We start from the raw sequence: 23,501 nt of genomic DNA, 5'->3' as shown, positions 1-23,501 counted from the left end.
GATCCAGAATTTAGATGGATACCCTCTTTAAATATTAAAATGTAAAAATAAGGCACTCATTGAGAGTCAAAATACATGAGATTATGTTCAGCCTTATATTTCAGAAGGGTTCCCCCCACCCCTCTCTCTTCCCTTGCCTCTTCTTCAATTGATAACAGCTTCCAGAGAGAAGGACAGAGACAGAGGCAGAGAGAGAGGAAGAGAGAGACAGAGACAGAGACAGACACAGAGAGAATCAGTGCGCTGAATTGCCAACAGCCTAAATGAAATCACAGGTTGGAGAACAGGGTGATTTGTCCCTCGCCTAAACATTCAGCTCTGATTGGAGAGGGCTCAGCACCTTGGTGTCCATATAGGCTTTACAAAGTGTCCTCATTGCTTCAGGAAGAGAGCCACATGCTTGAGAATTAAGTGGGAGACTAAGTTGGGGAGAGAGCCAACAAGCCAGGAAATATGACTCAGACACTGGCTTTTACCTTTAATTAGTCAGCCAGCCCTGCCAATTTACTTCTCGGAAGGGGAAAACTCATCTCATCTCTTCTCCCTTCCAAAACCATCTCCAATTTCCTTCACCCAAGCAACCAGAGCCATCGTTTTAGAAACTTTCCTTCACTTATTTTAGTCATGACAAGCCTGCTTCAGACTTATTCACCCAATGTCACTTAATATCTAATGGCCCACCCATTGATCAATGAACAAATATTACCCAGGCTGATCTTGCTTAAGGTCAGACCTTTGGGGATCCTCTTATAGTTCCACAGGGATTTCCCTTCCTTCAGCCCCCACCCAGTGGGATCTTGCCACCTGATCACAGATGAAAATAAAAAGGAGTGTGTGTGTGTGTGTGTGTGTGTGTGCGCGCGCACACGCGCGCGCGCTCACGTGTGTGTGTGTGTGCACGTTAATCTTTTTTTGTGTTTCCACACTCAGGAGGGGGTTTCCAGATAGATTGGTGGGGAGGATGGAGCAGGAAAGCAGAAGACAACAAGCTCCAGAATGCAGATGTGAGAATGATTTGGTGTATTCAGAAGCCAAGCATCAATCATCTGGCCATCCATCAAGCTGACTGGGAGTCAACCAGATCCAGCCATTAAGGTGGATGGAAGCATTGCATCCTCGGTGATAGAGCCCAGTTATCTGGGCAAAGCCAGAGGTGGTAGAAACGAAACACAGTGGCTGCCTTTCGCCCTTTGTCTTGCCTTTATCTCTACTCCTTGGAGATTATTTATCATGGGCTGGTGTGGGTTGGCAGAAGGCTCTCCCAGGGGATGAGGAGAGGCAGCGATCTCACTTGGAGATGTTTATGAGAATGCTTTTTAAAGATAAACGAAATGCGTCTGATGGGGGTGTTCGACAAATCTGGATCTGTGAATGTGGAGCTAAATAACCCTTCTCTAGTTGTTGTTCGATCATCTTTGTCATTTGGAATTGCATCTGACAGGCTTAGCATGGCTCCCAGTCCAGAAAAGAGCTGTAACATTCATTTTTCCTTCAACTTGTCACCAAGCTGCTTGTGTCTATTGTTAATCCAGACTTTGCACTGTATTAGGGTTTTTATTTTATGCAAATCAATGGAACGGCAGAGGAATTTGAGACCAGGCGGCTTGTTCTCAGTTTCTGTGTGAAGCTTTGGGAACAGGCTTATCAATGAGGATGAGGAAGATAGAGGCTTCTGGAAATTTGGTGGTTATAAGAAACTGATGCTTACTCTTCCCACCCCCACCATCTACCACCTTGCCATTACCCCACTACTGGGTAACTCCTACCATCTCCCTTGGGGATACATGGGAGGATACATGGGATTAAATTAAGAAGAAACCTGTTTGGGCATATGGAAGCCAGTGGGCAGGGTGGAATAATCTCTGTCTCTGTCTCTGTCTCTGTCTCTGTCTCTCTCCAAGGACATGACCGATGAAAAAGGGCACCATTTAATGATGTAATTATAACAATAATAGCATTTATATGACACTTTAAGATTTGAAAAGCACTTTCCAAATATTAGCTCATCCTCACTTCCCTCTTAGCTCCACTCTTCGTTCTCTAGACCTGTCTACTTTGTTTCCAGCCGCCTTCCCCTTCCACTTTCTGTGCCTCACCCTGTACTCTCCATCCTTTCCAATTCATTTTTGTGTTGTCTTCCCTCATCAGAATGGAAGCTCCCTGAGGATAAGGATGGTCTCTTAGCTTGTATTTGCACCCCTGATTCTTAGTACAGTACCAATACAATCTTTATCTGTCTAGTTACAATGAAAGATATTGGCTTGAATTCCACCTCAGAGAATTCCTAACTGGAATTCCTGGACAAGTTACTTGCCCTCTGTTTGCCTAGGTTTCTTCATCTGTAAAATGGGGACAATAATAGCAGGGTTGTTGTGGGAATAAAATGAGGCAGTAATTGTAAAGTACGCAGCACGGTGCCTGGCACATAGTGAGCATTATATCGATGTCAGCTGTTATAGAGCTGCTACTTGGTTTCTCTCCATTTGGACCAACACCCTCCAGAACCTGAACTTTCACAATCATGCCTCCAGTCCCCGAGGGCGATATCTGATCATCCTTGAAGTGCTCCCCTAGAGCCCAGTGATCTTTGTTGGTGACTGAGCACATCCAGCTGTTCGTTCACCCAGGCTATCTTGCCATCTTCCCACCACATGCTTGAACTCCCTCCGTGGTCTCTCCCTCCCTTCCATCTCTTGCTCTGGCCGCGGTAATCAAATCAACAATACCGTTGTTTCTCTAATGTGCGTGCTAACTGACTGACTTAAACATCATCTTACCATCCCCATGACTCTTCATGCAAAAACTCTCTTCCCTGGCTACCACTCACCTAGATGTATTGTCTTCTTCTATTAGAGTATAAGCTCCTTGAGGACAAGGATTGTGTCTCTTTTTATATTTGCATCTTGAGCTCTTTGGACAGTGCCTGACCCATAGTGAGCCTTTAAAAAAATACTTCTCCCCTTCTACCCATTTATTCGTTGAATTTCTTGATCTGTAAAACAAGGTGATTGGACTAGAAGATCACCGAGGTCCTTTGCATTTTGAAGTCTATGATCCTCAGGTCAGGCTGCCAGGCCACTGAGAAGGCTTGCCAGGATTGGCAGGTCATTTTTGTTCCTCGTGATCACAGCGTCACAGAATCTTAGACTTACAGAGTTGGAAGGGACCTTGGAGGTCATCTAACCTAACTCAGCCTAGACAAGAATCCACCTTGTGATGTACTTGACAAGTGGTCAGGGGGGTGATTCAGTCCAGGCTTGGACTGAAGACCAGCAGTGAAGGGAATGCCTTACCTTCCCGAGAAGGGCATCCCATCTCGGGCTCTAAATGGCTGGAAGACATCAATCTTCAACCTTTCGCTGTCGTTTCTACTCATCGCTCTAATGCTAGATTGAATTCCTCCATCCGAGGCTAGTTTTCTGCAGGCAAGTCAAGCCAAGTTGCGTGAACAAGCATTTAAGCGCCTACTATGTGTCAGGTGCTATGCTAAGTGCTGGGGATACTAAAAACACTGTCCCTGCCCTCAGGGAGCTCATCATTTAGAGAGAAGGTCCCCAGCACTCACTGGTACAGGTACAGGAACTGAATGAATCTTGAAGACACTTGTCATTTCTCCTCACCTGGAGGGGAAGTTATTGTGAAAGGTGGTAAATGAACCTTGGGGGAATTAGTGACTGAAGGGGCTCAGCATGCAACTAGAAAGAAAACTTTGAGTGGGCAGCTCGAGAGAAAGGGAGGAGGAGGGAAATGGGGCTCAACTGATGAGTAGAATATAAGGATCATTTGTTTCATTCTTCCCACTTGTACCTCCAGCACATGCTTGCTGATAACAATCATAGCTAGCATTTAAATAGTTCATTAACGTTTGCAAAGTGCTTTATGTAAGTTACCTCATGCAATCATGTGATCCTCACAACTCAGCTAGCTTCTATCATTAGCCCCATTTTGCAGGTGAGGAAACTGAGGCAGAATTCCTGACTGCAGGCGTAGCACTCTATCCATCATGCCACCTAAGTTACCAATGATAGCTTCTTGAATGATTGAATAGTTGACTCTTCTGCCTCTATGCCAGCTCCATGGCTGGATGGACTAGTGGTGTTCTCTCTAGGAGAGCTGAAAAAGGTCCATGTTGTGCTTGTCTCTCCTTCCCTTCAGACCTACCTTCTCAATTCCCAAGGGGGGCAGATGTTCAAGCCAGAGTTTTCCTGTTCTTTTTCATTACTTTTATAATTCATTTCTCCTCTAAGATTACCTTTTCATCTACTTTGTATACATTTTGTATGTAGCTAGTTACTTATATGCTGTCTCTCTATCAGAATGTAAGCTTCTTGAGGGCAGGGTTTGTTTGTTTTGTGTATGTGAGAGAGAGAGAGAGAGAGAGAGAGAGAGAGAGAGAGAGAGAGAGACAAACTCCAATAATCCTTATCCCAATTCCTACCCACATGGATGAGTTTGATCCCTCAGAATCAGGCTCTAGGTCTGCCTCTGGGTTCTAAGTATACTTCTGAGGAGTTGGAATATCTTCATTCATTCATTCAACAAACATTTATTAAATACCTTCTATGTGTCAGGCACAGTGAGAAGTGCCAGGGATACAAAAAGAGGCAAAAAGGATCTTCCCTCCAGGAATTTCCAGTCTCTCACCACCCTGAGGCCACCCCCAAGGGAATCTTTTTTTTTCTTCCTATCTCCCAGGTCCTGTTCAAAAGCCAACCTAAAAGACCCCTCTTCACCATGAAGTAGGAGGACTGGAGATAGAACACCTGCACGTGTTCTGAATGAGTGAATAGGGCTCCTCGGTTCCATGTTGTCTCCCCCTTTCAGAAGCAAGCTCTCCAGACTTTTCCACCTGGGCCAGCAGCAGAGCCGACAGGGTGAACTAAGAATCCTAATGCAGATTTGACAGCGTTGAGACTTTGATGCATTGGGACTCATGACTGGAGTATAGCTGTGGAAGGGTCTGCATGTATACATATATATATACATATATATATATATATACATATATATATATATATATTTAAGATTCCTTCCACCCCTGGTTCTCTCAAGGGATTGAGATGAGAGAAGCTCTCTCTGTAGGGAACAATCACAAGAGATGCCAATGACCCGTGCAGCATCAACTGAGGTCGTGTGCCCAGTGCCCACCTCGAAGCCTGAAGGAAATAGCAGTCATCACTATTACTGTTGTTATTGCCTCAGACACACACTGTCTGTGTGACCCTGAACGAGTCACTTAACCTCTGTTAGCCTTGCTTTTCTCCTTTGAAAAATGAGGTGAATAATGACACCTATCTCACAGGTTTGCTGTGTTGAAGAAAAAACATTGACACCGCACCCCACATTTTAGGCGTGTCTGCTAGACACAATTTTTATTTATCAGTATTCCATAGCCACGCTGTTTCTTGCTTAGAGACAGAAATGTCCACTCTGGCATAGTCCACCCGTGCCCTTGGACCATCTCCTTTCTCCGGGATGATTTGAGACGTTTAATGGAATCTTGAAAAGGAAAAATGTCATAATAGGTTACAATGTAATTTGGGTTGAACCTTCTAGAATAATCACTTAATCTATTAAATTGAATCTGCTTACTGGATTCCTTCCTTGACTATCCCCTTAAGAACTGAAAGGACTTCCTGCCTATGATCAATATCTTAACCTTGAAAGCAAAAGAGGGACACTGCCCTAGATGGGTCATTTGACCAATCACATGGTGGGGGAGGGGGAAGGTGAGACAATGATTTTATGGAGGCAAGAGTTAAGTTTCATTTCTATCTTTGATTCATTTCCTGAAACCTTATGCTTTGTTCTGCCCACTCCCCTAAAGGGAAAAAATCTGGAAAGGGTTTTTAGATGAGAGAAAATAGTATTTCTTAATATTTCCAGTTGAACTAAAAATGTAAGTTTTTAATATGTTCCCACAGTCATGAGGATTAAATGAGATAATGTAAAATGCTTCACAATCATTAAAGCACTATATAAATATTAGCTATTCTCTTTATTACTATTATAAGCAACAAACTGGTATACAGGATAGAGGGTTGGCCTTTGAGCCAGAAAGACCTGGATTCAAGTCCCATTTCCAATTCATATTGACTGTGTGACCCTGGAAAAGTCCCCTAATCTCTCAATGCTACAGGCAGTTTTCTAAGATTGTAAATTGCAGAGAAGGTGCTGACCTGTATTGGTGGAGGGAGTTTCCACATTTGGGAGCTCCTTATACCCCTAAAAAGACAGATCTAGTCCATGTCCATATTATTATCATCATATTAAAATCCTATCAGAGGATGCAAAATTGGTGGAGGCAGAGGGTTTTGCTGGGCTTAGCAAGAAGGCCAGGAAAACCATTGACTGAGGATACAAGTGGATGGCCAATCTTGAACTGGAAGGACCCTCAATCATCATCTAGTCCAACCCCCTTGTTTTACAGATGAGGAAACTAAGGCCCAAGGAGGTTAAATGTGATCCTCACCCACGGTCAGAGGTGAGATTAGAACCCAGGTCCTCGGACTGCAGACTTTCCACGCAGGCTTCTTTAAGAAGGATTAATAAAAGCATCATTGACCTGGCTGTTATTGAGTGTTTACAAACAATTTTGTATTTGGAGAATGCTTGGCAATCACTTGTTCATATTTTGGATTATTCAATAATTAATTTATAAGGAGATTTTCTCATGACAGCAGCCGAAAAGCCAGAGGGAAAGAAATCAGCAAATAGGAGACAGGGCTTGACCTGGGAAAGAAGGGGCTTTTTGTTTGTTTTGTTTTGTTTTTGTTTATGATGCAAACATTGGGAAAAATGGTGGTGACGGATATCTAAACAGAAACAACTGAATGACCAAGAAAGGCATCGGAGAAAAATAAGGTCCAAAATGCTTTGAGACCTAAGTGGGAGCCCCTGGCTCCATCCAATCAATCTTTGTGAAATATGGGGTCTGTGAAGCTAGACAGGATGTTCCCAGTAAAATAAAGAGAAAGACACTAACAATCAACTGGGCGGAAGACCTGAATGGTTGTGTTGAGGCATGCAGAATGTCCAGTGGCTTCTTGAGCTTCACCCTTTTGGCAAAGAAACCTGGGAAGAATCGTGTTTGTACTCTCCTTGCTGGCAGCCAAATGAAAACGAAAATTAACAGTGGATTTGGGGGTGGGAATCTTTGCAGACCTGTGGACAGCTGATCTGGCAAAATTGCTATCCAGAAACCCCCAAAGATAAAGCAGCGCGGAGCAGAAGCTTCTGGCAGACCCAGAGCCTTTTCTGAGGTACAGTGGGGAGAGCCCTAGGTTTGGTGGGGTAGCACCTCAGTTGGAATCCTGACTCTGCCACTTACCCTGCTCCCAGCGTGACTCTGGGCAAGTCACTTGGGCTCTCTGGGGGATTGGAAGGTGGGGCTCAGTCTGCTTATCTGTAAATTGTGGGGATTGGACTCTAACCCTTCCAGATCTAAATAGATAATTCTCAAACACTCTGCAGACAGAGCATCTCCACCACAGAGGGATGTTCCTGGAGGAGAGTCAACACAGTCAATCTTACCTGAATACCTCCAATGCATGGGGTTGGCCTGAACGAACAGATAATAGCATCAATCCTCTCGTGCTCCTTGGTCACCTAGACCAGGATCTAGGAACCAGTGTCATTCAACTTGGATCTAGCCATTGAATCAATTCACATGAGAAGGAGAAGTGGGTCTGTAGGAAGGAGAAGTGGGTCTGTAGGAAAAAATGAGGAAACTCTGCAGATGGAGGCTGCTGCTTACGGCAGGAAAGGGCGCATTGTTCTTGGAAGAAGTGTGTCAGTGGACTCCCTTAGGGACTTAGTCACCCTCTCCCAAATCATTGCTCCTTTATCTGTAAGGTCTCCAATTAGAATGCAAGGGAAGGCAGGGACTGACTTTTACTTGGGTATTTTCATCTCCAAGTTTAGTACTGTGCTTAGCACTTATTAGGAGCTTAATAAAAGCTCTTTCATTCATTCCCACACTGGGCCCAGGTATCCTGGGAGATGTAGTTCTTCCCCCATCTTAGCTACGACTGCTCCATTAATATTAATTATGTAGATAATTAACATGAATATTGTAGACTTCCTTTACTTTCCCTTCCTCCTCCTCTTCCTCTCCCCATCCTCACCTCATGTACTGGAAGGTCCACTAAGGAGAAAACAAAAAGCTTGTTTCTTAAACCAATTTTGTAGTTAGAATTTTCTTTTTACCTGAATTTTCCAGATAAATAATATTAAGGTCTTTAAACTTGATTGCTAATGGGCAGGTGTGGGGCGGGGGGGGGGGGGGGGGGGGGGGCGGGGCAGGAACATGAGAGGTCCTTGAGACTTGGAATCCTATGGGAGAATAATCAAGTTCTAGTTAGAATAAAATTTGGGGAGAACGAGCAAAGTAGGATCAAGCAATGCTGATATTTTTATTTAATAAAGCATAAAACTGGCTTTCATTAGATTTATTCATATTACCAGAAGAAAGCAGCTTGCTAATGAGAAAAGGCTTTATTCTCCAAATTTCAGATAACGAATTCATTTTCCTTTTTCAGTATCTTTTCCTCCTTCTCCCTTGGCATGTTCTGAGACCCGTTTGGTTAAAACAATTATTAATCCCAAACTAAATACCCATGACAATTAATCCCCTAACTGCCTAGGGAGGTTAGTCTATTTCTTCCTGCATGATATTCAGCGTTAGAGAATTATTATTCTCTCCTTATAACACCATTTACTGAGCTAGATTCATGCTTCAGAAATTTGTTCTTGGTTAAGAGAAAGAAAAGAGAGGAGAAGAAAACAAAGAGACAGTCAAAACATTTGTTAGCTGTATCACAATAGGACTGTTTGGTCTGCAGTGATGTATTTTTAGCTATTGTTGAAATCTCCATTAAGAAATGAGTTCCTTGAATATAAACTGAGGAACAAAAATCCTTCCTTTCAAATGAAAGCCCTTTTCCTGGCAAGTTGAAATAAGGCTCCCAACTTGGGACCCCATTATGTGATTTTTTTTTAAAAGGAAAGGCTCAGACTGAGTCAACACAAAAGCCAAAATTTCTAGCTGAGTTGTAGAAGAAATTCAGTCTTAGAAGAAATTCACCTCTTAGTTCGGGCTATTGGATACCAAAAGCCTCGATTTTTTTTTCCACTCAGTTTGCCAGATGTTCTAGAATGGAATATACCACAAAAATAACAGCACCTGGAAGGTGCTTAAATTGAATTGTATGACTAGAATAAATTGTCCTAAGTGCTTGTCGTTTATGTGTTAATGACATGATAAATAATAAGTCAGAGCTCACCCTTCCGACATTGTCTAAGACTCGGCTGAAATGCTGCCTTTTCCATGCAGCCTTTTTCGATGCTTTTCCTACTCCAACCCAGCTGCTAGTTCCCTTCCCTCCAGTTACCTTGCATTTATTTATATTGTCTCTATCTTATATGTTCTTATATATGAACATGTTGTCACCACTGCTAGAATGGGAGCTTCCTGAGAGGAAGGGCTGTTTCGTTTTTTTCTAGGTATGCTTTGTGCCTAACGTGGTACCTGGCACATAGCAGGCACTTGATAAAATTCCTATTTACCTATTGAGTATAAACGTCTCCTTTCACATCATTTGGCTTATACAAAACCTGAATATCACCTTTTATAAGTATGCATTTGCTGTAAGTTATCCCCATCTATATGTATGTGTGTATGTATGTATGTATGTACATATATATATGAATAAAGGGAGAGATCATATATACATATATATTCGTAGGGAACACTCAGTGAAAAGTATGGCGTTAGGAGGAGTGCCATCCATGAGAAGCAAGGCCAGTGGAGATGGATCACAGAGTATGGGGAAGGTAGGGAAGGTAAGATGACTGGAAAGCTAGGAGGGGGCCCATTATTAAGAGCTTTTAATGCTGAAGAGAAGACTTTCTATTTGATTCTGGGGGCATTAGGGAGCCCCTAGAATTTGCTGACTTAAGGTGAATGAGAATGAGGAGTTGGAGATGATCCCAAGGTTTTGAGCCTAGCTGATTGGAAAGATGGGGATACGGTACCCTGGGCAGTAACAGGAAAGATTGGAAGAGGGGAGGGTTTGGAGGGAAAGACAAGCAGTTCTGCTTTGGACATGCTGATTTCGAGATGCCTCAGGCAGCTGATATAGGACTCCACAAAGGGTGGGCCAGGAGGTCAGGAGAGCGGTTAAAGCTGGACAGACAGTGTAGAGCCGGAAACTATCTGAGAATGAGAGGGTTGTATTTGATAGCTTCTAAGGTCCATTCCAGATCTAAGTCAACAATCTTCTATTATTTATACTTTACAAACTTTAAAGTACCCTATAACTGTCACCTAATACATCTATTTCCCTGTCTCCCCCTGCCCCATTTGGGCTTTGCCATTTTTACCTCTCGCTGTTCCTACCCTTTGTAGTGAGCACTGTTCAGTAAAACCTCAGTCTTATTGTTTAGGGAAATCAGGTACAAGAAAAGAAGAAATGTCGTGAGAAATAAGGTGATAGCCCTGCCTTCCGAGAGCTTACAGTCTAATGATGATTTAAGGGAGAGAAGAGAGCGGGCCCAGTGACCCCATCTGGCAGCATACAAGTGTATATGTGCAAACACATGTACAACATACACATGTGCCTGTCTGTATATGCACATATATTTATATACATAAACACAGAGACACACCATACAATATGTATACACACACACATATATATACACACAGACAGACACACATACAATGTGTGTGTATATACACATATATACATATACATACACACATATTATATACATGTACACACATATGTGTCTGTATATGTGTGTGTATAAATACACACACACACACACACACACACACACACACACACATATATATATATATGTATGTATTTGAATTTGGCACCTGTAGCCCCCTCCCTAACCTGGAACTGCCATTTGTGGCTGGAGGATCATAGATTTAGAGCTGAAAGGCACCTTAGAGTCCCTCGTTTTACAGAAGTGGAAACTGAAGCCCAGTGAGATGTAAGGGTCGCACAGGGAGGAAGAGATCCAGGGCTGAGGCCAGGTTCTCAGACTCTTCCCCTTGTACCAGTGAAGGGCCTGTATCAGGAGGGCTTCAGAAGAAGCACCCTGCTCTTTCACACCAGGCGGCAGAGACAAGCCCAAGCCTGACATGGATGAAGATGGAGCCTGAGGCTGCCAGGGTTGGCTGAGGCCTTGTGTGTTTGCCATGTACCAGAAGTAACTCCTCGATTTTCTGAAGTATAAATAGAAATAAGGGGGAAAGGAGAGAAACCATCTTGGGAGGCCCAGGAACCTGCTCTCTGAGCACAAACTGAGCACATTAACTCTCTCAATATCCCTATCTCGGTGACAAGACGACCGAGGCCCAAGGATGGATCTCCGGTCCCACAGACACGGCTGCCATGTCCGTTACTGCTCAGATATCGACTCCCCCAGTGAGCCACTGAATCTCAGCGACTCTGTGTCTCTGCTAGAACCTGCTGCTTCCCCCTTAAAATGTGGATTTTCCAGAACAAACATTTTGCTTTGTTTTTGCACAGAGGAGGCAAGACAGGAATGAGGGAAGATGAGCACAGAACTGCAGGAGCTAGAGCGTGAAGGGCTTTGAGAGATTGTTTATTCATTTGGAGAATTACTCTGCCATTTTCCTGTTTTCTTATGTGAAGGCCTTTTGTTTCGAATACCAGACTCTTCCCTGATGCCTACCCCTACCTGCCATGTAGTCTTACAAACCCCCAAACAATTCAACACAGCAAACAGTCATGTAATTATCATAGCTAGCGTTTATATAATGCCTACTATGCGCCGGGCACTGTGATAAGCACTTGACAAATATCATCTCATTTGACCTTCTCAGCAACCCTGCAAGGGAGGTGCTGTATTTCTTCAGCATTTTACAGATGAAGAAACTCAGGCGAACAGAGGTTAAATGACTAGGCCAAGGTCACACAGCTGGATGTGAACTCAGGTCTTCCTGACTCCAGGCCCAGCGCTCTAACCACCACACCTCTTTGTGGTTCAGTCGTTTCAGTCTGACTCTGTGATCCCATTTGGGGTTTTCTTGGCAGAGATACTGGAGCAGTTCACCATTTCCCCTCTCCGGCTCATTTTACAGATGAGGAAACAGGCAATCAGGTTAAGTGACTTGCCCAGGGTCCCACAGCTAATAATTGTCTGAGGCCAGATTTGAACTCAGCTCTTCCTGACTCTAGGCCTGGCCCTCGGTGCACTATGGCACCACCTAGTTGCCTCAAAAAGCATATGGTGACTCTATCTGACAATGTATATAGTGGTTGGCATCTGTACTCCCCTACTTCCCACTAAGAGAAGGGAGGTATATTTCATCATCTGCCCCCTGGAGCTGGTATTAATCAAAATTCAGCCACCATTTAATGATTTTTTCACTTACATAATTGTCATCATTATAAGTGTGTGTATACAAACATATACATATACACACATATACATATACATACATGTATATGCATATATTTCTCCTGCTTCCACTTTCTTCGGTTTGCATCTGTTCACACGAGCTTTCTCATGCTTCTCGGAATTCCTCATATCTGTTGTTTCTCATGCAATATGTTACATGCACGTGTTGCAGTTGGTTCGGCCTTCCCCTAGGTGATGAATGCCTATTTTCTTGGAAGATTTTTAGATACTGCAAAGAGACTTCTGTTCGTAGATTGTCTTATATGGTACCTTTCTGTCTGTCTTTGACCTACTTGGGATATATGAACAGGAGTGGAATGGGGGAGGGGGTCATAGGTAAAAGGCAGTTTGTGACTTTTCTTCACAGGATTCCAAAGGGTTTTTCAGAACAGTTGGACCAAGTTGCAGCTCCATCAGCAATGTATTAGCTTGCCTTATGTCTCACAACCTCTCTAGCGCTGATTATTTCTGTCGTATCATTCTTGTCAATTTTATGCAACTCTTTCATTTTACGGATGAAAACAAGGAGGCCTCGTGTGGGGCAGTGACCTGACCAAGGTCACAGAGGTACTAATGGAGAAGATGGATTTGAGCCCAGATCTTCTAACTTCAAATTCAAGATTGGGACATATTGTGTTGTATCAGAGTAGGATAGTGGCCTAATCCCAGCAAACATCAGGGACAGATCTCTCTTGGTTTTTTCTATTGACGTTTGAGTTTATGCTTCAGGTGTTCTCTAGTCTTTTCCTTTACATTACAGAACAAGAACATTAAATTTTATAAACAATAGGACAGCTAGGTGGCACAGTGCCAAGCCTGGAGTCAGGAAGACCCGAGTTCAAATCCAGCCCCAGACACTTACTAGCTGGGTGACCCCAGTTCCCTCATCTGTAAAATGATCTGGAGAAGGACATGGCAAACCACTCCAGTATCTTTGCCAAGAAAACCCCAAATGGGGTCAGGAAGAGCCAGACACGACTGAAATGACTGAACAAGTTGTCCGTTTGCCTCCAAATAGACAATAGGCCATTTGCCTCCCCCTGCCCTATGCCTTGGCAAAGAAGCCCTTTCTCATTTTTCACTGAAGAGGCCACTCTCTCTTTTGTGAATGGGGTACTCAGGCATCTCTTGGGTGTCTTCTCATCTTTTTAAGTCTTTCCAGAATGCCTTGACTCATTTTCTCTGATCAACTTTATAAAGTAATCTCAACCCATCCCTCACCCCAAATTCCTGGCCCTCTGAATCTACACTTGTCTGGTTTTTTTAAAAAAAAAAACTTGGCTTTTTAATAAAAATCTCAATTGTAATTTCCTTCCCTTTTCCCTCCTGAGACATGTGGGCCGAGGTCCCCATCATAAGGGCTAGGTTAACTGAGGTCCACCTTAGTGCTGATGAGTGTTCTGGCACACAGTTGCCCTTGCTGGCCCACAGGTTGTGAGGGCTTTGGCCTTAGGGTGGTAGACAAGAGATGAGGCCTTCTGACTCAGTGTATGAATATTAAAATGAGCAAAATGGAAGCTCTTCACAGGTAGGCTATTTTTTATTTCATCTTTGTGTTCTTGACATCTAGCACAGTGTCCAGAACACAGTAGGTGCTTAATAGATGCTTGTTGGGTGAGATTGGATCGAATGGTTGATAATGACTCACATACCTGATAAAATCCCTCCTGATTCTAGTAGCTTGTGATTGGGCAAGCTGGACAGACTTTATGGGTGTGTGAGTCATGAAGAAGAAGGCAGGTCAGGATCTGAGGAGCTAGAAGGGTCCCTGGAAGCCACCCAGTCCAGCCCCCTCATTTTACAGATGAGGAAACAGACCCAGAAAAGCTGAGTGATTGACCTGAGGTCATAGTGTTGGCCACTGACCTTGAAAGGCGCTCACTGGCCATGGGACCACAGGACAAGTCCCTCGGCCTCTCTTTTCCTCAGTTTCTTCTAACACGGGGACAACCATATGTATAGCGCTTACATCACAGAACTGGCTGAAGCTCAAATGAGGTGACTCCAGAGAGCTGAATAAATATGAACTACTATTAACATTTTGAATTTTGCTCTCTGACCTGGCAGAAATGGAAAAATAAAACCCCTGGTCCGTTGGCTTCTTCATCAACAATCTGGGGGCAGCTGTATTTATTTATTAAGGAATACCAAGCACTTTGAACAGACGGGAATGAAGCCGAGTATGTGTAGAAGTGAGTCAGGGCCTCAGAGAAAACAGGTTCAAACCCTGGCTCTGCCATCTCCTGTCTGTATGACCTTGAAGAACCTCTTAGAGGTCCTCTTGTCCAATCCCTTTTATTCACAGATAGGAAACTGAAATCCAGAAGGCCAGCGTCTTCCATTGCCCCGAGCAAGCCTGAGAAATATTCACAGCAGAAGGAGCTCTGGATCTGCAGCCGGGAATCCCAGCTCGGACAGTTGGCCTTTGGGGTGCTCGGACAACTACCCTGAAACTCAGCTTCCTCGTACATAAAAGGAGAATGAGAGTACGTTACCTTGCCGATTGTGAAGGAAATGCTTAACTTTAAATGCTATGGAAATGTCAGCTTTTTAACAACAATAAAACTGAACATTATGTAATGATAAAGACTAAGTCTGGCCCCGGGACACCTGAGAAGATGTGTGTCCCAGTGAGGGACTGTAAGCATGGAACACGGATGTGTTAACTGGCTTATAGAACTGGGCTTTTTCCCAATTAAAAAAAACCCCGACTACTTTGTTATAGGGCATGGCTCACCGAGTAGGGGAGGGAGGACCATATATGAGAATAAAGATGATGCGAAAACAAAGCCTATCAGTAAAAATAAAATTATAAAAGAAAAATGTGAACTCATGATCAGGATAATAAGAAAAAGAACATTTTGGGAGGGAGGGAGGGAGGGAAGGGTCTCTCAGTATCTTTTGTGCGACCTCTGGCCTCTAACTTTGGGGGAATGACATCCGAATATTGGCCCCCGATTTCTAGCCTCATCATTGCTTTATGTTGGGAGCAAAGGGAACGTGGCCAAGTTGTTGGAGAGTCAGAATGGGTCCATTTCCCCCAGTGAGGAAAAACTTCTCATTAAACTGGAACATTCCAAAGGGGGAGACAGGGTGGTGTAATGGGTAGCTAGCTGGCCTTGGCATCAGGATGACTGAGGTTCGAGTCTCCCCTCTGTGATGCAGTAGCTGTATGACCCTAGGCAAGTCACTTAATCTCTGTCTGCCTCAGTTTCCTGAACTGTAAAATAGGGGACAATCATAGCACCTACTCCACGGGGCTGTTGTGGGGATCAAATAAGATATTTGTAAAGCACTTAACACAGTGCCTGGAATATAGTAAGTGCTTAATAAATGCATGTTCTCTTTCCCCTTCCCTCTCAGTGGCTCCAGGTGACTAAGAAGTGACAGAGTGGTTATAGACAGCTCTTTATGTTAATGAGATCGCACCTCCCAATCAGAAAAAAACCCATTCCCCCTCCCACCCCCCAAAGGTGGATATAAAAAGATTTCATGAGCTTGAGATGTGGCCTCAAAGGAAAAGACTGTACTGGAATTCAATGTGGCACCACATCGCCTCATTTTACCCCTGTCTCTTGGAAGAGTATGTCAAATCAACACTTATTAAGCGCCTACTGTTTGCCATTCACTATGATCAGCTGAGGATACAAAGAAGGGCCAAAACAGTCTCTACCCCCAAGGAACGGAGAAGGTAAAGAGTCAAGCCAAGTCAATGAGCATTTATTAGGTGCCTGCTGAGCCTGCTGTGCTAAGCCCTGGTCCCCTACTTCAATGACGTGTTGCTTAGTTGTGGCAGAGCCAGCAGAAGGAGGAACATAAATCTGCTAATGAGCCTTATTCCCAACTCCCCACTGGCATAATTAAGGAAGTTGACATGCCAGTAAAAGGGCAACCTTCCTGGTGGTTCCCTTCTTTGTTAGGATGAAGTCTATGAGAAAGAGCACTGGCTTGGGTTCAAATCCCACCTTTGATGTTTATTGACTGTGTGACTTGGACAAATCACTTTACCTCCTCAGGCCTCAGTTTCTTCTTCTGTAAAATGAAAGGCATTGACTGGAAGGCCTCCAAGGTCTCTTCCTGCTCTGGTCAAATGAGGGTATTGTGAGACCCAAGGCAAAGGGAGAAAGATGGGCCGGAGCATCCAGGTGTTCTGCAGAAAGAAATCTGAGGAGGAAAACATACATAAAAAATCGGTCTGAAAGCATGAGAGCAGAACCCGGGTCTGCTATTCACACTTCTGTCCAATTTTGTTTTGTTTTGCTTTGATTGTTTGGTCGGTACCAAGGTTCGGGCCGTTCATCAGTCTGCCTGTGTCATTCTGTCTAATGAGAAATCAGATCCAGCGCAGCTCCTCTCTCCAGGAAAGTGATCTACATGGGTGGAATTTCTAAATAAAACAACAGGAAATCAATGCTTGCCCCCCGTCCCACTTTGGGTCTTTTCTCTCAGAATCCAGTCTTCATTCGCACCCTGACTGCCTATAATCTGGTGATTAAAAAACACAACATTCTGATATTTCTGTCATTAAAAAAAAATAGAGCCTGGCCTTTGGGGAAAAAGTGGTTTCAGCACATTGAAGATATTATTGGTGATATTTATGATGTGGAAAATCAATGAAGAATGTCATTTCCTTGTAAAGAACAACAACACACAAACATCCCTTGCTAGCCAGGGCTGCCGGCTCCCTGAGCAGGAAGGAAGAGACTTCTAGCTTAATCGGTTGTTAAGGGAGTGGGCTGGGGGAAAAAAGAGGACTCCTGCTTGACTCCCTGTGATTCTTTTCCATCTTGTGTGTTGCCAAAGACCAACTGGGAATCAGAAGGCCCAAGTTATCATTTAATTAGGTTCCCATTGCAAACTGACGAGCACCCACTCCTCTGTATCCATGGCCACCTGGAGAAATAATTGGCACCGATGCTAAAAAGCCCAGCTGACAAGCTGGGAATCGAATGGGGCCTTGGAGACGAGGCTCACCGCTCACCTCTGCTTTGTCCTCACTGTCTGAGCTGACTCTGTTCTCTGTGGGTGCCAAGCACCAGAACATCTGGGTTCTTTCTAAGTAACTGGGGGAGGGGGAAAAGTTAAAATGAGGGGAAAAGTGAAGAAAAACTCTCTCCTTCCCTTCATCCTTCTCTCTCTTCCCTTCTCCTCCTTGTCCTTCTTCTTTTTTCCCCTCTCTCTCTCGCTCTCTCTCTCCCTCCTTCCTCTTTCCCTTCCCCCTTCTCTCCCTCTCCTCTCTTCTCCTTTTTCTTTTTCTTCTTCTTCTTCTTCTCCTCCTCCTTCTCCTCCTCCTCCTCCTCCTTCTTCTCTCTCTCTCTCTCTCTCTCCCCCCTCCCCCCTTTTCCTTCATCCCTCTCTGGTTTGGCTGTCTCTTTCTGTCTCTTTCCTTGTCACTCTTTCTCTCTCTGTGGCTATTAAAGGTAACAGTGCTCAGAAAAGACTGTGTGTGAATTTTCTCAGGCAACAAATCCTGGTGTTTCATAAGAACCAACTTAGAACCATGAGCTGGAAGGGACCTTAAAGCTCATCTAGTCTATCCCTCTTCTCTTACAGCAGAGGAAAATCAGGCCCAGAGAGAAGTGACTTGCTTAAGGTCACATGGGTTACAAGGTCCTCCCTATTCCATATCCAGTCCTCTCTCCACTGCACCTGCTGCCTTTCCTTACTTAATTTTGCAAAGTTAAGAAATCCAGAAAGCGAATGAACACAGCTAGTCTGTGTCAGAGGCAGGGAACACACCAAGAGCAAGACCTCTTTGGCTGTAGGGGTCCAGCACTGCCTCCAGTGTGCCACCCCAACGAAAGGGTAGAATCTGAATTAGAAACTATAGTTGAATAATAGCAGCTTGGTATGAAAGCTTGGTACTTGGGCAGACTTTGGTAGGAGCCAGTTTATTCAATTAGACAGCCATTTATTAAGCACCTACTGTGTCAGAGTGGACAGAGTCCTAGGCAATCAATTAATCAATAAGCATTTATTAAGTGCCTACTATGTGCCAGGAACTGTGCTACAGATACAAAGGTAATAACGTCTGGGGCCCTCCCTCCAGCCCTTCCCCAAATGTCTTTCTTTTTACTTACCAATGTATATGCTGTTTTCACCTGGCAGGGAAAATAATTGGGTCACAGAGGAGAAGAATGGAGTGAATGAATGAGAAAGCATTAGTTAAGGTCAACTCCTGTTTTGTTTTTGTCTTCCTGTTCCCCACTTGGAAGGATCCAAGTCATTTACCTGCTAGGTGCTGCTCCCTACCTACCACTTATCTACCAAGTCACTGAGAAATCAGAAACCGCCATCTACACTAGGGGTGGGAGTTCCCACACTGGGAGCTCCCTACACTGACAGTGATCACAGATCCTGCCCGCATTCTGTATGTGCGAGCCACACAGTTGGAGAAGGGGCAGACAAAGACCACTGAGTAAGGGTAGGATTTTTTCTTCTGATCTTCTCCCTCATCACCGTTTTCTTTCTTTTCAAGGTAACTCCTCCTCCTTCTTTGTTTCTTTGATCAACAGTGACTCAGGGCTGAGCTTCTGGAGAGGAGGGACCTCTAAGGGCATGGAAATGTTCTTGTGTTTGTTTATCCCAACCCGATTTCTAGTGAGGGGAACTCCCAGTAAGGAAATTCCCTCCACCAATGTAGGTTGGCCCCTTCTCTGCCACGGATAGTCTTAGAGAGCTTGCCCATGGTACTAAGAGGTTAAATCACTCACCCAAGGTCACACAGCCAGTGTGTGTCTGAGGCATAGATTCCATAGTCACCTCGTCATCCCCGATGCCATCACATTTCTTTATGGCTTGGCTTGGTCTACAACTTTACACTGGGCTAAGGATTCACAAGCCCCTGTGGGTGGCATAAAGGAAAAGGATTCAAATAGCAATTGTGTGCATGAATCATGCCATAAGACAGACTGCCCACCCCTCTGCCAATGGAGAATCAGGATCGACTTATTTCATAAATGCTATTTGTAGAAATGGTGGTAGGTTTTTTACTTTGAGAAGGGAGGCAACTTGGAGCAGGAGAAAGAACTCAGGAGATATGAGTTCAGATTCTGGCTCTGGCACTGTCTATGTGATGCTGCGCAAGTCACAACTTCTCCGAGTCTGTTTTTTCACCTGTAATACAGGACTAATAGTAGGAAGAGCTCACATTCCTACTGCTTTATAAGCCTGCATCCTCTTACTTGATGCTCACAGCAATGCTGGAAGGAAGGTGCCATTATCATTCCCTTTTCATGGCCTCGGAGATGGTAAGTGACTCCCCTAGGGTTACCTGGCTAGTAAATATCTGAGGCTGGATTTGAATCCAGCTCTTTTATGACTCTAAGCAGGGCATTCTATTCACTATACCAAACCCCGTTCTATTCCTCCTGTGTGATTGTTGTGAGGAAAGTACTCTGGGGACCTTAAAATGCTTTAGAAATCTGATTCATTATTATTTGGAGTTAATTCTCAGTTATTTCTGGTCTTGTAGGATAGAGAAAAGGGGATAATTAATGTCCCTACATAAGTCCGAACCAATTCCAAGCAATCCTGCAAGATCCCATCAGCAGCTGTCCCATCACCACCCTGTGATTGGAGGGAGGAGTCATGAACTCCAAAACTTCCATTTCAGAGCTCAGCTCAACCATCTCCTCATTCCCCACCTGGAAGGATCCTTTAAAAATTTTCTTTAACTTCTCTATCATGGCCTTACTCCATGTACCTTGTCCTTTCTCCCTCGAAAGATTGTAAGCTTCTTGAGGACAGGGATTGTTTTTCTTTTCTTTTCTTCCTATTTGTATCCCCTGCACTTTACCACAATGCCTGGCACATAGTAGGTACTTAATAAGTGTTTATTGACTATTTATTGAGTTCACTGCCAGTACTAAGGATTGAGGAGAAGCAAAGAACTATGAGGCAAGGTCCTCATCCTCATGGTGATTACCATCTAGAGATGTAAGAAGGGCAAAACATATGTAGGTTTTAAATGTAGCTTTTGTAGTACCCCTTTCTAGCTCACATTACCAATTCTTACTCTTATAGGCAGGTTGGGTATCCAGAAGACAATTGACTGCTTCTCTCTTCAGGGGTCTAGAGCTAAAGAGGTTGGGACGTGATTTTCTACTGCTGTCACTCACAAGCCCCCATCCAGTGTGCACCCTATTGTTTAAAAGCCAGCCAGACTTAATTAGCTTTTACAAAGGGGTATTTATCAAGATGGTTTGGTAAAGGCAGTTGGTGCAAAAAACCTTTGGGGGTCTAGGATACCCTCTCTCCTTGTATACACAAGGTCCCTGGGGAGAGTGAGCTCAAAATTAGAAAACACACATCGCCAAAGAGTAACTAATGGCTTCTGGTTATTAGGAGTCCTTGTCTCCTTTCATGGAGTCCTCAGGAATTTCCCCTTTGGTGTAGCTGAGGTTCAGTACCTTTGGGGTTTCCTTTCTTTGGTGTGTCTAGTTTGTCCTCGGCTCCTGAAAGAGATGGGGGCATTAGCCACTGATGCTCTATGGATGCTGCTCCTGACAGAGATGGCACCCCAAATCTTTCAACATTTTGAAGTTCACAAGGTCATCCTCTGGTAGAGGGTGGGATTGGGGAGGAGACTGAGGCTCTTTCTACCCCCAAGTGATTCTCTTTTAGGGGCTTGGCAGAAGCAGTTCTGCCATGTTATTAGAATGTTGACTTCTGAACTGGCTTCTTGTCTTATCTGAGCCCCGCAGAGTGGGACTGATTCTCCTCAGCCACCAAAAGACTCTTCTTGTGTGGCATCATCTGATTTCAATCAATTCATACCTAGTTTACACCTTTGATTAACTGATACAATAAAGGTGTCTAGGAATTGTTCACACCAAATTTCCACCTCTGATTGATTCACTAGAGGCATCTATGGATTATTCACACCTAATTGACACCATTTATTTATTGATTGATTTTGTAACTCAAAGAGGTGTTCTCATGTGACAAAGGTATCAGAGTATAAAGAATCTTGTTAGTCAGTCTGCCAATAAACATTTGTCCCAGATGGCTAGGAATACCAAAAGAGACAAAAGACAGTCCCTGCCCTCAAGAGTCTAGTGGAGTTAACAATAAGCAAATTAGTACAAACAAGATATGTACAAACTAGTGTGTGTGACTGACTGACATCAGCCTGGGATGCATTCCATACCTGTGATTCTAGCAGGTTCTAGGTGTTACAATCATGGTCCCAGCCATGATAAATACCTGTTGCTGGGATGGTCCCTGTACTCTGGATCTGTGCACTGGCATCGAAGTGAAGTCTAGATGGGAAAACCTGCTACCTCCTCCTTCATCCATAATTCCAGTCTCAGTGGCACAGTGCCTGGCACATAGTAGGGGCTTAATGAATGTTTTTTCATTGGTTCATTTCATTCCTTTCCTTAGCTACCATGAGAGTACTTGATAAGCGTCTGAGTCAAGGCAGGAGTGGGCAAAACTGAGAAGTGGGGGGCAGTTTGTCTTCGGCGTTCCTCCTTCCCTTTCTCACTCACTCCTCGATATCTAGCACCGTCCCACTGAGCCCTGTCTGTTAGCAGGCTGCCTCCTCTTCCAGGCAGAACTCCAAAGCGGCTAACTTTCTATAGCACTTTTCATGTACGATTTGATTTGAATTCACAGATCTGTGAGGTAGGCATGACCACTAATGTTACCTCCATTTTACAGATGAAGAAGTTGAGGCTCAGAAAAGTTGAGTGATTGATCTAAGCCCATACTCCTAGTACCATGATGGAGCCCCAAAGCCATCTGACTCTTAAGTCTACCATGCCCTCCCTACCATCATGGCCCTCCTTTGTCTCTTAGTGTCATCCTCTCACTGGCATGTTTTTCTTGTGTATTTGGTTCTCCAGGCTCCTGGTGGGTGCCATGCTGGCCTATCTGGTACCATGGGAGTCAAACGCTAAGAGGGATGAGGATGAAAGCTCAAACACTTGAACTGTATGTGTCTCTTTAAGGGTTACAAAGTCCATTACATGGTATTATAAATGTGAGGCCAGAAAGTGCCTTAGATGCCATCTTGTCTGATTCTCTCATTTTATAGGTGTCCCTGGTTCCCCCAGGTTTGAGTGCCCTCCCCGCATCTCAGCCCCAAATCTCTTTGGTTTTACTTATCAGTGCCCGTGTCATATTCAATGCACATGGCTTATTCCTGGTAGGAAAAAACCAAGGCTGGATGGCTGAGAAGACGAAAGACATGAATGAGTGAAAAAGCAAGAATTGAGGCAAGAGACGGCTTTGTTTTTGTCTTTGCCTGGTGCATAGTAAGTGCTTGAAGGGCAAGGCCAATAGAGGGCTGACCAAAGAGTGAGGAAGATGTGGAATTGAGTCCTGTCTCTGCCACATACTGATTGGGAGACCCTGGCCAAGTCATTTCTCCAGGCAGCTCTGGAAGACTGAAGTGGCTGATCAGTGTCGGAAGATGGATGTTTTTCCCCCATTGGGAGCTCTCTTCACTAATGAAATCATAGGTCTGCATTCAAAAAACATTCAAAAATGCTTTTTGAATGAATAAATGAAGTTTTATAGAATTAAGAGCAGGGCAGAGCCTTAAAGATCATCTGATCCAACCTCTTCATTTTACAGTTGGGTCAACTGAGGTCTAGAGTGGACCCAAGGTCACACAATTACTGAGTCCTAGATTTGAACTGAGGGTTTCTGACCTCCAATTCCAGGGGTCTTCTTATGGTAATATACTTCTTTTCAAGCTCTAGCTGCATTTTCCCCTTGAGGTGAGTGGAAGTATGTGTTCAACAAACAGACTGTATCTATCTTCATGATACTGTGAAATGTATTTCTTAAAAGGTGAATACAAAGTGCCCTTCCTAAAACTGAGTCCTCATAGTCCTCCAAATGTTTGAATTGCTCCCAAGATTCCTGGGAATGGAGATGGTGTGGTAAAGACCTCTGGACATGGGGGCCTTTAGGAAAAAGATAGCAGCGGTCAATCATGGCTCCATCTTCCTGGAGGAGAGAGACAGAGGCTGCCCTGGGAAATGAAGAAATCCCCCCGAATGGCTCCCCTCACTTCTCCCCCGGCACTCAGCAGCTTGCTGGCCATT

Source organism: Trichosurus vulpecula, chromosome 5, assembly GCF_011100635.1.
Source record: "Trichosurus vulpecula isolate mTriVul1 chromosome 5, mTriVul1.pri, whole genome shotgun sequence".
In the NCBI taxonomy this organism is placed as follows: Eukaryota; Metazoa; Chordata; class Mammalia; order Diprotodontia; family Phalangeridae; genus Trichosurus; species Trichosurus vulpecula.
This window is presented reverse-complemented; position numbering follows the sequence as displayed.